The 13,882-nt window shown below is 47.0% G+C and overlaps 1 long non-coding RNA gene across 1 annotated transcript; it reads left to right on the top strand.

Moving 5' to 3' along the window:
- Positions 1 to 299: 299 nt before the first annotated feature.
- On the top strand, positions 300 to 13,528 carry LOC113831277. The gene is made up of 2 exons (XR_004769315.1): positions 300 to 959; positions 13,319 to 13,528. It is a non-coding gene; the product is annotated as an uncharacterized LOC113831277 (long non-coding RNA).
- Positions 13,529 to 13,882: the final 354 nt, after the last annotated feature.

The following is a 13,882-nucleotide window of genomic DNA, read 5'->3' as shown; positions in this document are numbered from 1 at the left end:
ACTATGGCCTCAGACTATCTGTCCCGGCATTGCAGCACTGGCAGATTTATTAGGATGCAGAAAAATAAATAAATAAATAAATAAATAAGTAACAAAAAATAAACAAAACACCCATGTGTTCAAAGTGAGAGCAGATTGTCATTTGGAAGATGTGTGCTTTTCTGATGAGCTAAGTGTTGATTCTAACCCAAGAAGGCTGGAAAGTGTGAGGTTAGATAAGTGTTGCGTGCTGCGTGGAGCAGAAAGATCACTGGCTGTGGCTGCAGAATACAGCTCACCCTCAGTTATCCTCAGTGCAATTGGCTACTGAAGTGAATGAGCTACCTTCCAGAAGGCCCCTGTTAGCTTCAGGTCTGCCTGACACACATGGGCGGATGTTTGAGGCAAGGCAAGGGATCGCGGGTGAAGTCTACAGGCTTTGCTTGAACAGAGTTAAGTGGCCCCGGTCCAGGCCGGAAGTTAAGCTGGGAGATGGTGATCAAGTACAGTTGTTGGGTCTGGCACAGTCATTCTTTGCTGAGCTGTGCAGAAAAGAGAGATATTTCTCTGTGGATTTGGCTCATAGTTCCACAATGCAGTTTTTCATCTGCGTCTTCCTATTGGCTCAAGGGAAAAACAAATCTTGCATGCACAAAGGAGCTGTCCTGGAGAGCTGACATCGCTCACCCATGCCCCTGCAAAGCTCTCTACCTACGCTTCCCCACTTTGCTTTTTCCAGCAATTCAGACAAGCAATCTCATAAAGTGTTGGGGCTGCCTTTAGGTTGTAGTTAAAAATTTCCAGCAGATTGGTCACACATCCTATGATAAACAATAGCCTCCTATGAGCTGTGATATCTTACGTTTGCAAGCCAGTGTGTGCATGTGTGTGGAAAAAAATCACCGGTTATGCTGAGCAACGCTGCCCGACCACAGGGCCATTTCTGCAGAATTCTCTTTCCTGGGGCCATCCCCCTTCAGGTCAGTGACTAAACGCATCAGAACAGCATCTGGCAGGGGTGCTTTGCTGCAGAGCTTAATATGCAACTAGTGTTTTTCCTCCTGTGTCAGCAGTTAGACAAGGATTTGGTAAATAAGGGTTCCAGGGAGGCAAATGCTCTGTCAGCCAGGGGAAGAAGAGGAGAAAGTTTTGAAATCCACTCTGTGGTGGCTGTAAGAGGTAGGATAATTTAAGTAACCTGGAAGAGTTGTGGGTTCACAGGTTTCGACAACAGGAAAGTCTCTTGTTTTAAAACCCTCCTAGAGCAACATGAGGGCTTAGAGGAGAAAAAAAAAAAAGCAGGGCTGTGGTTTGGTGATTGTATTTCCTTATTGATATAATGGCTGCTGACGCAAGGCCTCCTGGGATTGCTGTGTGACCGCAGGCCCGACAGTTACCCCTACTGGGTTCTGAAACACAGCCGGGGCTTTCTGGACAGATGAGAAGTCTAAAAATTTCCCTTTTCATTTCCTTTCTGGTGTGACTTTGTCATTTTTTGAAAAGCTAAAAGGGAATTTTGCTTACCGCTTTAAGTTTATCTGGCCTGAGTGGCTTCCTTTTCACCCCCCCCCCAATCCCACCCTCTGAAAACCCAAACTTAAAGACATAAAACACAAATTCTTGTAGATACTTACCCCCACTCACCATAGGTCTGTGTTTGGTTAATTTGCTCTCCAGGCTAGACATATAAACAAGCAAATCTGCTTAAATGATGTAATCTTTTAAAGACACACTCCAGCACCTCCACACACCATCGCTGGGGTCAGAGGCTGAGAGCACAGGGAAAGGCCCATCACGTCTTTCTGGAATCTCCACCTTCACCTATGGGAGACTCTGAGGATAGATGCTCAGGGACTGCTCAGGTTTTGGTATAAGTGGGAACAGACCCTATTCCTGTGCTGTAACTCACTCACCACAGTAAGGAAGGCTCTGCTGGGTAGAGGTGTGGGACTGGTTGGTGATCACCCCAAACATTTTGCAGCCCAGCTAACCTCCAGAGAGAGGCCGCCTCTGAGTTCTTGAACTAGAGAGGCCCTGTGACCGATAGACAGCTCTTGAAGCTGCCGCTGGACGACTGCTCCTCTCTTCTGCGTGAAGGAGAGACAGTGAAGGACAGGACAGCAGAGTGCACTTCTACACTCCAAACCCTCTACATTCATGGTGTCTACGTGCTTTGCCCCACATGTTGAACATGCTTGTTTTCATGCACATATGTGTTCTTTAATCACTGGGCATAGCTCCCGAACTTCTTTTAAAGACAACATTTGGAAGCAGTGTGTATTTCAAGATTCCAGGAAATGAACAAGCACGCCTGACTCCCATCAAAATATGCCCTTCTGCCCCCTCCTCTGTGCTGGTCCTGGGGACCTGGAACCTGAAGCCCAGAGCTGGGGTGATTGCACGCCCCTCCCACATAAGCCTGATAAATCTGATCCAAGTACTAAGTCACTAAGGCCACCAGGAAGTGCAATCCTGCCAAGAATAAAAGTTAACTGCCAAAGCCTTAAGGTTACCGAGAGAGCAAGAGGGATGCAGGCCTACTGTGTGTACACATAGGCACACTATGTATGCTTAGGAGTACAGGGTTCCTGGGACCCACGGAAGACCAGTTCTGGGATCTGGAGATTCTTGTCTCCAATATAAAATGATGTGAGTATTTACACGTGATAGTCATATCCTTTTGCACACCAATCACCTCTAGACTTACTGTGCCTAACAGTGTAAATGCCAAGTAATGGTTATTGCACTGTATTGTTTAGGGATTGCAACAAGAGAAAAAAGCCTGTGGTAGAGCCACAAATTTCCCCCTTCTCCCCATTTGAGGTTGGTTAATACCATTACTGAAGAACTTATAGATACAGAGTCTCAACTGTATTGGAGATGTGTACATGGGCTTCAGGAGTTTACCTTGCATGAATGCACAATTGCCATGTGTGTGAAAAGATACTGTGCCTACTTCTGTGACTCGATGTGTCCATTGGGTGCCCCATTTGCATACACGAGCATGTATTCAGAACTTGTAGGAAGGTGCATTACATGAATGTGCTTTGTGTGTGTGTACTATGCGTGCATCAAATATATGCATTATTGCATGCTTCCATAGATCTGAGAAGTAATGGCAGGCGGTGCTGGTAGCCTGTACATGTGTGCATGTATGAGTATGTGTACTTCATGGTACTTGGTGCAAATAGTGCTCTGAAGAGATCCAAATTAAGTTTGCTGGGACCCAGGTAGATCACTCAGGATAGGTCACTCTCTTCTGCTTTCTGTTTGTTGACGTTAAGTGCCATGTGCTGAGACTGAATTCAAGAAAGCTCTTGCTGTATTTCTTCCCACCAGTCTCTCCTGTGAGCGGCTTTCCTCCTCTCTCCCTCCCTTTTTCCTTCTTTCTTTATTTCTTTTTCTTGAGACAAGTTCTTATGTAACCAAGCTGTCCTGGAGCTTGCTATGTAGCCGAGGAAGACCTTGAACTCCTGATCCTCCTGCCTCCACCTCTGGGGTACAGGCATGGAAGTTCTTTTTAAGTACGTTTTGTCTTCAGCCTCAGGGAAGAGGTTTTGGAATTGAGAGTATTGGAATTAAGGCCCTGTGTACTCAGAAGACAGAAGGGGAAAGCAGCAGCAGGGGGTGAGAACCCAAAGATAGCACAAGTCCTGTATTCACAAAACACAACTTCTGTCCCTCAGTGCAGGACTTGAAGTCTGTCCCAGTTTCCTGCCTCCAACCTTACTGTAAGTGCTGACCCACTTCTGGCTATTTTTATTTGTTTCTTTGAAAACGCTCACTGTGTGATTACAGTTGACTCTTGTCAACTTTGCTCTGATTCCTTTGCCCTGCCATCTGAGGCCCAAAGTGCAGCTCTTCTCTCCTCAGTCCTGCTAATTATGGGTGAGCTGAGAGCCAAAGGATGGTAGGGTTCTATTGGTGATGCGACATGTGGCCCACTTCACAGACACAAGGACAAGTGGCTGTGTGCAGAGCTCTGCACCTGCCTTGCTTTTGTCTGAGGTTTTCCTCTCTGAGGCAAACCATGAGAGCCAGCATCTTGCCAGGTGTGTGTGTGTGTGTGTGTGTGTGTGTGTGTGTGTGTGTGTGTGTGTGGCGGGGCAGGCTCAGTCCTGGCCTCTCTCCTCAGGCTTGCCCTTTGGGCCCAGGGCAGTGAGTGTTTTCACTTATCTAGGATTACAGCCCAAGTCAACAATGGAACCAGGAAGTGGGCTCAGGACCAGCCCGGCATGCGGAGTGTGGGTGTTTACTCTTCTCTTCCAGCAAACTTTGATTTACTCTTTAATAAGTCACCGCCGAGGATGTGGCTCTGGAGAGGGTTAGCTTGGCACTCAAATCTAAGTCCCATGTTGATAAAGAGGGGAGGGCAGGCCAGTCCTTATGCTATTCAGCCTTATCATTAACCCTGAGTTTGGATTCAGGCTTGCTTTCAAAGGGCTAGTCTCTCAGCATTGGAGCAGGTGGCAATTCTCCATCAACCAGGTTTGGTGACAGCCTAAGCAGAAAGGAATTGTGACTGGCACAGAGCACAGTTGACACCTCTGGGATGGAGGATGGGAGACTTGAATGACTCTGACTTCAGACATCTTTGGCCTCAGTTTCCTCTGCTGTGAAATGAGAGTAGATAAAATAACAACAACAAACAAAACAAAACAAAACAAAACAAAAAAACAAATAGACCAAGTTCTTGGGTTGCTTGGGATCCAAAAAGGGAACAGATGAGAGGGGCTGGTGTGAAGGTGGTGTGTAATAAACACTGAAGCAGAGTGCCCTCAGGATTCAGTGTCACAAGTCACTAATGTGCTGAAGAATGTAGCTTCTGTCTTTTTTCCCAGAAATTTCTTCAGAGTCTCCCTTCAGGAACCAGAGTCAAAGACCTGTGTGTGTGTGTGTGTGTGTGTGTGTGTGTGTGTGTGTGTGTGTAGGTGTGTGTGTTACTGGGGATTGATAAAACACAGGGCCTTCAAGGACCTTTAAGGACTAGAGTCAAAGAAGTGTGTGTGGTGTGTTGTGTGTGTGTGTGAGAGAGAGAGAGAGAGAGAGAGAGAGAGAGAGAGAGAGAGAGAGAGAATGTGTGAGTGTGTGTGTGTGTGTGTGTGAGAGAGAGAGAGAGAGAGGAGAGAGATGTGAGTGTGTGTGTGAGAGAGAGAAAGAGTGTGTGTGTATGTGTGAGTGTGTGTGTGAGAGAGAAAGAGTGTGTGTGTATGTGTGAGTGTGTGTGAGAGAGAGTGTGAGTATGTCTGTGTATGTACATGTGTATTACTGGGGATTGATTAATTGGGCACATGCTAGAATGTGTTCTAACATTAAGCTATATCCCCGACCCCCTCCCTACTGTTTACTTATCTATTTAATTTTTAAATATCTGAGACAATACTTTGTCTTGTTAAATGAACTGAGCAGGCTTTGAACTCATTGGCCTCCTACCTCAGCTCTGGAGTAGCTAGGGTGAAAGGCCTTCACTACCTGGCCTCACCTCCCAGGGAAAGGACTTGGGACTGGTTTCCAGGAGTGGGTGTTAGCTAAGGCTTTCCTTTCTCTTCTGCTGACAGCACTTCCTCATTAAATCCAGTCATCTGCAAAAACAGAACAAATTGTGAGAAGAAAGAGGAGGCCCGAGGACCCTTACCACACACTAAGGGTGACTCATGGAGACATGAGCAAGAGAGCAATCACCTTCTGTGCCTAGGGCATAAGAGAGGGGAGAGGGTCACCTAGGAGAACACAGAAGTGGGTATGGCGGGTCTGCCTTACATGCTGTCCCCCAGAGTTTAGAAGACAGTAATAATCCAGGCTCAAGGCCATGCTGTATTTTAGACTTTAAACTGCCAAACACTAGGAATTCCAAACAATGTTAGTGATAAAATCTCCTCCTCTGGGCAGCTGGCCCTTCTGCCCCTCTCAGGGCACATGGGTGAGTGGGGATAAAGACACAGAGACAAAGGAATCTAAGTTGTTTCCTGTCTCCAGCAGCGGTGACTGGAGGGGACAGGTGCTTAAAGGTTCCTGGGGTCAGAGTCCCATGAGAAAGAGGAAGAGGGAGGGGGAGTGGGATTTGGAGTGGAGCCTGCCTTGGGCTGAGATCAGATCCCTTTGGAGGGAAACAGGTTACTAGATCCATAGCAGACAGCTCTGTAAAATAGGATCAAAAGATCCCTGCATAGAAAGAAGCCTTCTACTCCCATCCAGATACATGGATCATCTCTTCTGCCCACCCACCCCACTCCTGACCACCCCACCCCTGCCCGCTCACCCCTGCCCACCTCACTCCTGCCCACCGCAACCCTGCCCACTCCACTCCCACTCACCCCACTCCTGCCCAGCTCACACCCACACACCCCACTCCTACCCACCCCACCCCACCCTGCCCACTCAACTCCTGCTCACCCCTGCCCACCTCACTCCTGTCCACCTCACCCCTACCCTGGTATTCTTTGGCCTCTTCCAGAGCCATTCTCCTGTAGACAGGTGCTTACCCATGGGGGTAAGGTTGTCTCACCCTCCAAATCAACTGGTGAGGTGGATAGAGCTGTGCCCATTCAACAGATGAAGAAACGGACGCTCAAACAAGGGCTTTGGGATAAGAAGAGTTGTGGACTCATTTAGTCATAGAGTCTGTTGTTCCTCAAAGGCCCTGGAGCTTCTGGGTGATACCTACTGAGGGAGGTAGCAGGGGTTATCTCATCTGTTATTTTAGGGGTACACAGAGTTCCACTCCCAGACTCAAAGAACCAGCTTAGTGTATTCAGCACAACCCTGACTAGCTCTAGGAGACACCTCAAAGTGCACCACTCCAGACTGGCAAATACCCTTAGAGACAATGCTCTTCTCAGAGGGTGGGGCTTTTCTGTGTGCTGTAGCAGACAGGGCTTCCTAGTACAGTATCTCTCTAAGGTGACCAGTAGACTTGTGCCCTTTATTGGTTCCTGGATCCTGCTACAGGCTGGCCTAACCCTGAGGCCCACTCTATCAAGTGCCTCCTTGTTCCTAGGGAGCTATGCAGGTGTAGAACCACCCTCTTTGAGGGTTTATCCTTCCCATATACTTCTCTAGTCCCAAGCCTTGTGGAAACGCCAGGAAAATGGGAGGAAGGTCCTTCATGGGGCCAGCCTGCTGAAGGAGAACATGGAGGGACACAGGAACTCTGTTCTGACTCATGGTCAACCCCATGTGTTCTCTAGCCTGGAGTCTGAGCTACAGGGCTGTCCTGAAGGAACAGTTAGCCCTGACCACAGGCTGGCTGGGGCTGGCCAAGAGCCCAGGCCTCCTAAGGAATAGCAAGTAGGGTGGGAAGGCTCAGGGCCTCTGATGACCAGGAAGCCAGACAGTGGTCGGCTTTTCCCCCTGCCTCCCTTAGAGTTTAGTTTCTTGCAGATTCCGGATTCCACAGATGTCTCCCTTAGAGAAGGAAGCCGGGGCCTGACTGGGTTATTTATGTGTGTGGCCTCATACAGTATCTGCCTTTGTTCCACAGAGCGGCAGCATAAAAACCTGCTGGGACGGAGCACTATGTGTTCAGTGGCTTGCACAGGAAATTGGAAATCGGAGACCTGGGATCGACCCCCCACTTCTCTGACTCATGCTTAAACAAACCCAACACACCCCCGACCTTTGCTCCCTGCATCTGCAGCAGGCCTTACCCACCAACAGCTCCCTCTCTCACCTTCTTTGCTGGCACAGGGCTCCCTGGCTCACTGAAGGTCAGTGTACAGCCAACTTCCTGGGGGAAAGAATCCTCAGATGTAAGCTAATATTGTGTTGTAAGCTGTGACTTTTTTTTTTCCTGAACCAAGTGAATTCCTATTTTTTTCCCCTCTTGGAATTTCTACTCGATTATATTCATCAATGCAGAGACGGAACATTTGGCAAAATTATTTTAAGTAGCTCTCCAACCTGTGATCATAATTTCAAATCAAGGAATTTGCTGAGCAGCTGTGGGAGAAGAACAAGGGGTCTGGGAGTGATTTAGGGCCTGGGGGAGGGGAGGCCATGAAGTTTAAGGCCTGGGCTAGGAACAGAGGCAGCTGTGGAGGTGGGCTTTCCACACCCAATGGGGAAGAGGCCACGCTGTCCCATCTTATTGGAGTTTTCATCTACTGAACCCACTACACATAGCGCTTGGAAATAGATAGTCCCAGGGGCTGGAGAGATGGCTAATGGCTCGGTGGGGAAACTGCTTGCTGTGTAAACATGAGGAGCTGAGTTTGGGTCTCCAGGACTCACATTAGAAGTTAGGAGTGGGTAGAATGCAACCTGTAATCCCAGCACAGGAGAGGAAAACAGAGAGACCCCAGAGCCTCGGAGAGGCTGGTGTGTGTGTGTGTGTGTGTGTGTGTGTGTGTGTGTGTGTGTGTGTGTGTGGTGTGTGGTGTGTGTGTGTGGGGGGTAGGAGGTGGATAGTGAGGGTTGGGGGGCGCTGCAAGTCAGGCTGTGGGAATCAGCTCTCTCCTACCACGTGGGCCCCAGGAATCAGGCTCAGGTTGTGGCTTCACACATCTTTACTCAGCCATTTGTTAGGATCTCGACCTCAGGGTATCTTGCTGTATTTGAAGTTCTCTGATGGTCTATATTGGTTGGCCCTTGAGTTCTCAGGGTTCACCTACCCTGTCCCTGCCAGGGATGCTGTTACTGCTGTATACCACCACGCCAATTTTTTAAGTGCAGATCAGAACTTGGTCATTACGCTTGAATGGTGAGCACTTCCACAGAACCATCTCCCAGCTCCTCGGTCTTGTTTTGTTTGCCTGTCCTTCCCTTTCACCCAGAGCTGCTTGTCTTCTTCCCCAAGAGGCACAGCAATAGTCCTGGTCACTGTTGGGTGACCAAGCCTGTCATGCCTGGGAAGCTTGGAAGCCAACATTCAGCTCGGTTGCTCTTTTGCGTGTTCTTTAGGGTGGCTCACCCCAGCTTTGCTTTCTGAGAAAACAAGGCTGAACTTTGTTCAGCCAAAGCCTGATTTCCCTGAGGTCTGCTGTTTGTTCCCCGGCCTGCCTCCCTCCAGCTGCTCGCCTGTTGGCCAGTCTCCCTCACACTGCTGTCTGCTTCCTCAGCTCTAGCACCTACTTCTTGGAAGGTAGCCATATGGGGCCCAGCAGATGGAATACAGGCCTTTTACTGGTCATGACCTGCTGGCCTTGACTTCACTACCAAGGTATCCAGAAAGAGTCAATGGATGAGCTTGGTACCCTTTGAGGCCCACTGAGGCGAGCACGAGTGAGCAGCGTGGCTCCGGGGCTCTAGGGTAGCTTTGCTTGACTCACACTTGAAGTTCCTTGAAGAATGGAAAGACAGAAAGAGAGAGAGAGAGAGAGAGAGAGAGAGAGAGAGAGAGAGAGAGAGAGAGAGAGAAAGTCGACAATAATGAAAGTAAAGACTAGTGGTAACAAAGGACGGCTTCTTTCTGGATACCTTGTGTTCTAAAACTCTTTCTTCAGACTTTCCTCCTCTTCTTCCTTCTCCTCCTCTTGTTCCTCCTTCTCTTCCTCATTCCCTCCTCTTCTTCCTCTTCATTCTTTCTCTTCTTCTTTCTGTTCTTCCACTTCTTCATCTTTCTCTTTTCCTTTATTTTCATCTCCTTTTTCTTTTAACTGTTATTACATTTATGTGTATATGCCATGTACACTGTGTGTATGTGTGTGTAGGTCAAAGGACAACTGTGGGAATCAGTTCTCTCTACCCCCGTCTGAGTCCCAAGGACTGAACTCAAATCATCTGGTTTGGCAGCAAACATCTTTACTGGCTGAGTCTTCTTACCAGCCCCCAACTTTCTATCTTATATTTCCTGTCTCTCTTGGCTTCTCTTTGTTTCCATAGAAACTACATCTCTGGTCCCTGGGTTCTTATGCCCTTTTAGACTCCTGTAGTTTTGGATCCTCTTTTCCTCTTGTCAGACCCCAAATTTGATACCAAGAAGGTCTAGCCTAAGGGGACACATTCCACATCAGTCCCACTATCTCACCTAGCATCCTCACACTGCCAGACTCTCCTGGGCCATAGAATAGGCTTTGATTTTCTTGAAACATATTTATGATAATTTGATATAATTTTCAACATTTAAGAAACAGAAAATCATTTTTGAAAGTCCAGATTTTTAGCTTGCCTTTCAGCACCATGGTGTAATTGCCTGCTTTGGGGTGTTCACTGGCTAGAACAAAGAGGCAGCTGCCCCTGCATGGCTCACTGTCCACACTACACCATCGCTACATCCAAGCATGTCTGTCTAGACGTTGGGACAGGGGATTAGACACTACTGATGAATGGGCTTATCCCTTCTCACCCTCTAAACCACCTCACAGGCAGAATGTCTGACCCTTCCTTCCAGGCATTTTAGTTTGTGCCCTGGGTAAGGTAGAGTTTTCCTGGCAATCATTTCCCATCTCCAGTGGACTTGTTGCCACCATGTTTCTAATGGGTCATTCTAATTCTTGCCCAGGGCTCTCAGGTTCTTAATCTCTCCAGGAGGCCCTGCCCCATGCATGACTGCAAATACTGAGGCCATCTGTCTTAGTGCCTTGGCTTCTTTCTTTTCCTCCTCCAAGATCTCTCTCAAGATAATGACCGACGGTGTTAACAGCAGGGTCAAGAGTTAGGACTGTCCTTCCTGAATATCCCACCTGTCCTACCCGAAGACATCACCATCCCAACTCCAGAGGAAAATGCCCTTGAGTTTCTATATCGTTTTGCCATCAAAATACGTATGTAAATAGATTCTCATTGCTGTTTTACTCCCGATTGCCTCTGTAGGCACATTAGCCTCTGGCTGTTGGCCATGTTGGAATCCTTCATGTCACACTGATTTGACTGTTTGTCACAGTAGATATTGAAAGAGATATGCCAGTGTCTCCCCACTGTGACCTTGGGGTTATCTATAGGTAGATTCACTACTATTTGTTTTTTATATTTTCAAGGTAAATCTGTTCAATTTTATGTTACACTGAATTTCTGTGACTAAGAAATGTTCTTTATCCCCAGTCATGCCTTTGCTTATATTCACTGAATTGTTATTTTGTCTTACTTTCTTAAGAGTTATTTTTATGTCTGTATGCATCTCTGTGGGAGTATGCATATGTAAGGGCAATGCCAGTGGAGATCAGAAGAGTGTTAGAACCCCTGGACTGGAGAGAAGATGCTTGTGAGCCACCTGGTGTGGGTGCTGGGAGTCTGAACTTAAGTCCCTAGAAGAGCAACAGTGCTCTTAACCCTTGAGCCATCTCTCCAGCTCCCGTCAACTCCCTCCCTACTCTCTCACTTTGTCTTTCCCACCCTTTCATTTCTCTGTACTTCTTTAAGGATTTGCTTCACCTTGATTTCTTATCTTATGGAAACCATCTATGACATTAAATTTATTTGTTAGAGTTTTTATTGTAAAAATCCCCACTTGGTTCCTTTTTTCTGATTTGCAAATACCCTCTCTTTCAAAACATTTATTTGCTTTATTTATTTATTTATTTATTTATTTATTTATTTATTTATTTATTTGTGTGTGTGTGTGCATGAGTAGGTACACCGCATGCAGTCAGGGGCCCACAGAGGTCAGAAGAGGCATCAGAGCTCTTGGAACTAGCTATAAGCCACCATGTGGCTGCTGAGACCAAAACCTGAGTCCTCTGAAAGAACAGCAACTGCTGAGACATCTCTCCAGCCCCCCCAAATATCTTCTGAATTTCTCAGCCTCCCCCCCCATCTCCATGCACTAGAAATTGTGTGTAAAGTGTACCTCTGATAACATTGTATCTGAAGTTTATAGAGTCTATTGTTATTCTGTTGACCATTGTTCTGACAAATCTTGCTAGTCTTTCTTCCTGGTTTGGACATACTTATAAAGCTAATAGTAGGAATAGTTTGAGGCCTCAGAAGATTCCACTCTCCTCTAGAAAGATTTGCTTTGTTTTTTTACCAAAAGGCAGGGGACACTAGCACCCCGAGATTAATTAAACCAATTTCATGGGTTGAGGTGATTTGAAAGTCATTGGCTTCAAAAGCCTGCCTCTTTCTCATTCAAATTCACAGCCTGGTATTCTTGAGACATTCATTTTGGTGGATCCTACACCCCAGTACCTGTTCCTCTTGTCTTATGATGCTTTGGGAAATGCTGCTCAGCCTCAGTGTGCTGCTGCTCTTGTGTCAACTTGACACACAAACTAGAGTTATCTAAAAGGAGGGAACCAAGGTTGAGAAGAGTCCTCCATAAGATCCTGCTGTAAGGCATTTTCTTAATTAGTGAATCAGTGGGGGAGGACCCAGCCTGTGGTGGGTGGTGCCATCCCTGGGTGGTGGTCCTTCATTCTAGAAGAATGAAGGCTTAGCAAGCCATGTGGAGTAAGCCATTAAGCAGTACCCCTCCATGGCCTTTACATCAGCTTCTGCCTCCAGGTTTCTGCTCCCTTTGGCTTTGTGTCCTGGCTTCTGTCAATGATGAACAGTACTTCGGAAGTATAAGCCACATAAACCCTTTGCTTTTTGGTCATGGTGTTTTGTCAAAGCAATAGAAACCCTAACGAAGACAACATGACTGCCACCTGGGAGGAAACATGAGTTCATACTTTGGGCTTATGCCCTGGGGAATTCTAGTTTGTTAAATTTAAATCTTCACTGTTATGTCAGCCATCTAATGCATTCAGGAGGGGTGTGTGTGTGTGTGTGTGTGTGTGTGTGTGTGTGTGTGTGTGTATCTGCTATCTACACCCGTGTGTGAGTGTAGAGGCCAGAGGACATCAGGGGTCCTGCTCCATCACTTTCTATCTGATGACCCTGAGACAGGCTTTCTTGCTGAACCTGAAGCAAGCCCCAGCGATCTTCCTCTCTGTCTTCCTCCTACAGTGCTGGGATTATAGGTGAGTGTAGCCATGCCAGGTTTCTCACATGGGTGCTGGGGATTCAAACTCAGACCCTCATGCTTGTGCAGCAGCCTCCTTACCCATGGAACCAACTTTACAGCCCCAGGGAGATGCTGTTTATATTTTGTGCTGTTTGGATGAGTTACCTAGTCTACTGCTTTTTCGTTTCTAGTTTCTCATTGACAGACTTCTGGCCTTTGTTTTCTTTAGACCTCAGGGGAGAAGGCCTGCTTCTCTCTCAAATAGGCCCTTCGTGGCATGGGCTGGTCATCTTTCCCTTCACATTCGTCTAGAATTGTAAATCCTCTTCAGTCTCTCCCTGGGCACTAAAACCTTCCCCACAAACACATTCAACTGTCTTCTATACAAACACAACTGATTTTCTTCCCCCTAAGGCCTTCCACCTTTTGTAATCACTAACCTAGATGGTGCTATTTTTGGTGAAAGTTCTTGATAGAACAGTTTATCAACTTCTGTGTTTCTTTCTCCCCCTCCAGATCCACACTGACAAGCCTGCTTAGACCAGTGCTCCTAAGTGTTCCTGTCTTGATGGATTAGCTTGGCCAGGACAAGTTTACACATCACTGGAGAAGTGTGAAGAGGGAGTGCGGATGGAAAAAAAATAGAGACACAAGAAGAGGTTTATAATGTTTGAAATTAGGCAGCCCAGCCCGGAACTTTCCATAAAAACTTTCTCCTGGCTCCTCCTCTTTCCTCCCTTTTATTGCCAGAGTATCTGAATGGGCAAGCCTGCCTTGCTGTTTCCATTACTCAAACACACACTTGGGTTTAAAGGGTGTGAGAACCACCCTACTTGCCCATGTAGGGCTTTAAAAAAACAAAACAAAACAGGGTCTCATATAGCTCAGGGTGGTCTTCAGACTCCTTATGTGGCTGAGGATGACCTTGAACTTTTTTTTAAATTTACTTATTTTTTTATTACATATACAGTGTTCTGTCTGCATGTTTGCCTATACACCAGGAGAGGGCACCAGAACTCATGATAGATGGTTGTAACCACCATGTGGTTGCTGGGAATTGAACTCAGGACCTCTGGAAGA

The sequence above is a fragment of the Cricetulus griseus genome, chromosome 3, assembly GCF_003668045.3.
Source record: "Cricetulus griseus strain 17A/GY chromosome 3, alternate assembly CriGri-PICRH-1.0, whole genome shotgun sequence".
Lineage (NCBI taxonomy): Eukaryota > Metazoa > Chordata > Mammalia > Rodentia > Cricetidae > Cricetulus > Cricetulus griseus.
This window is presented reverse-complemented; position numbering and strand designations above follow the sequence as displayed.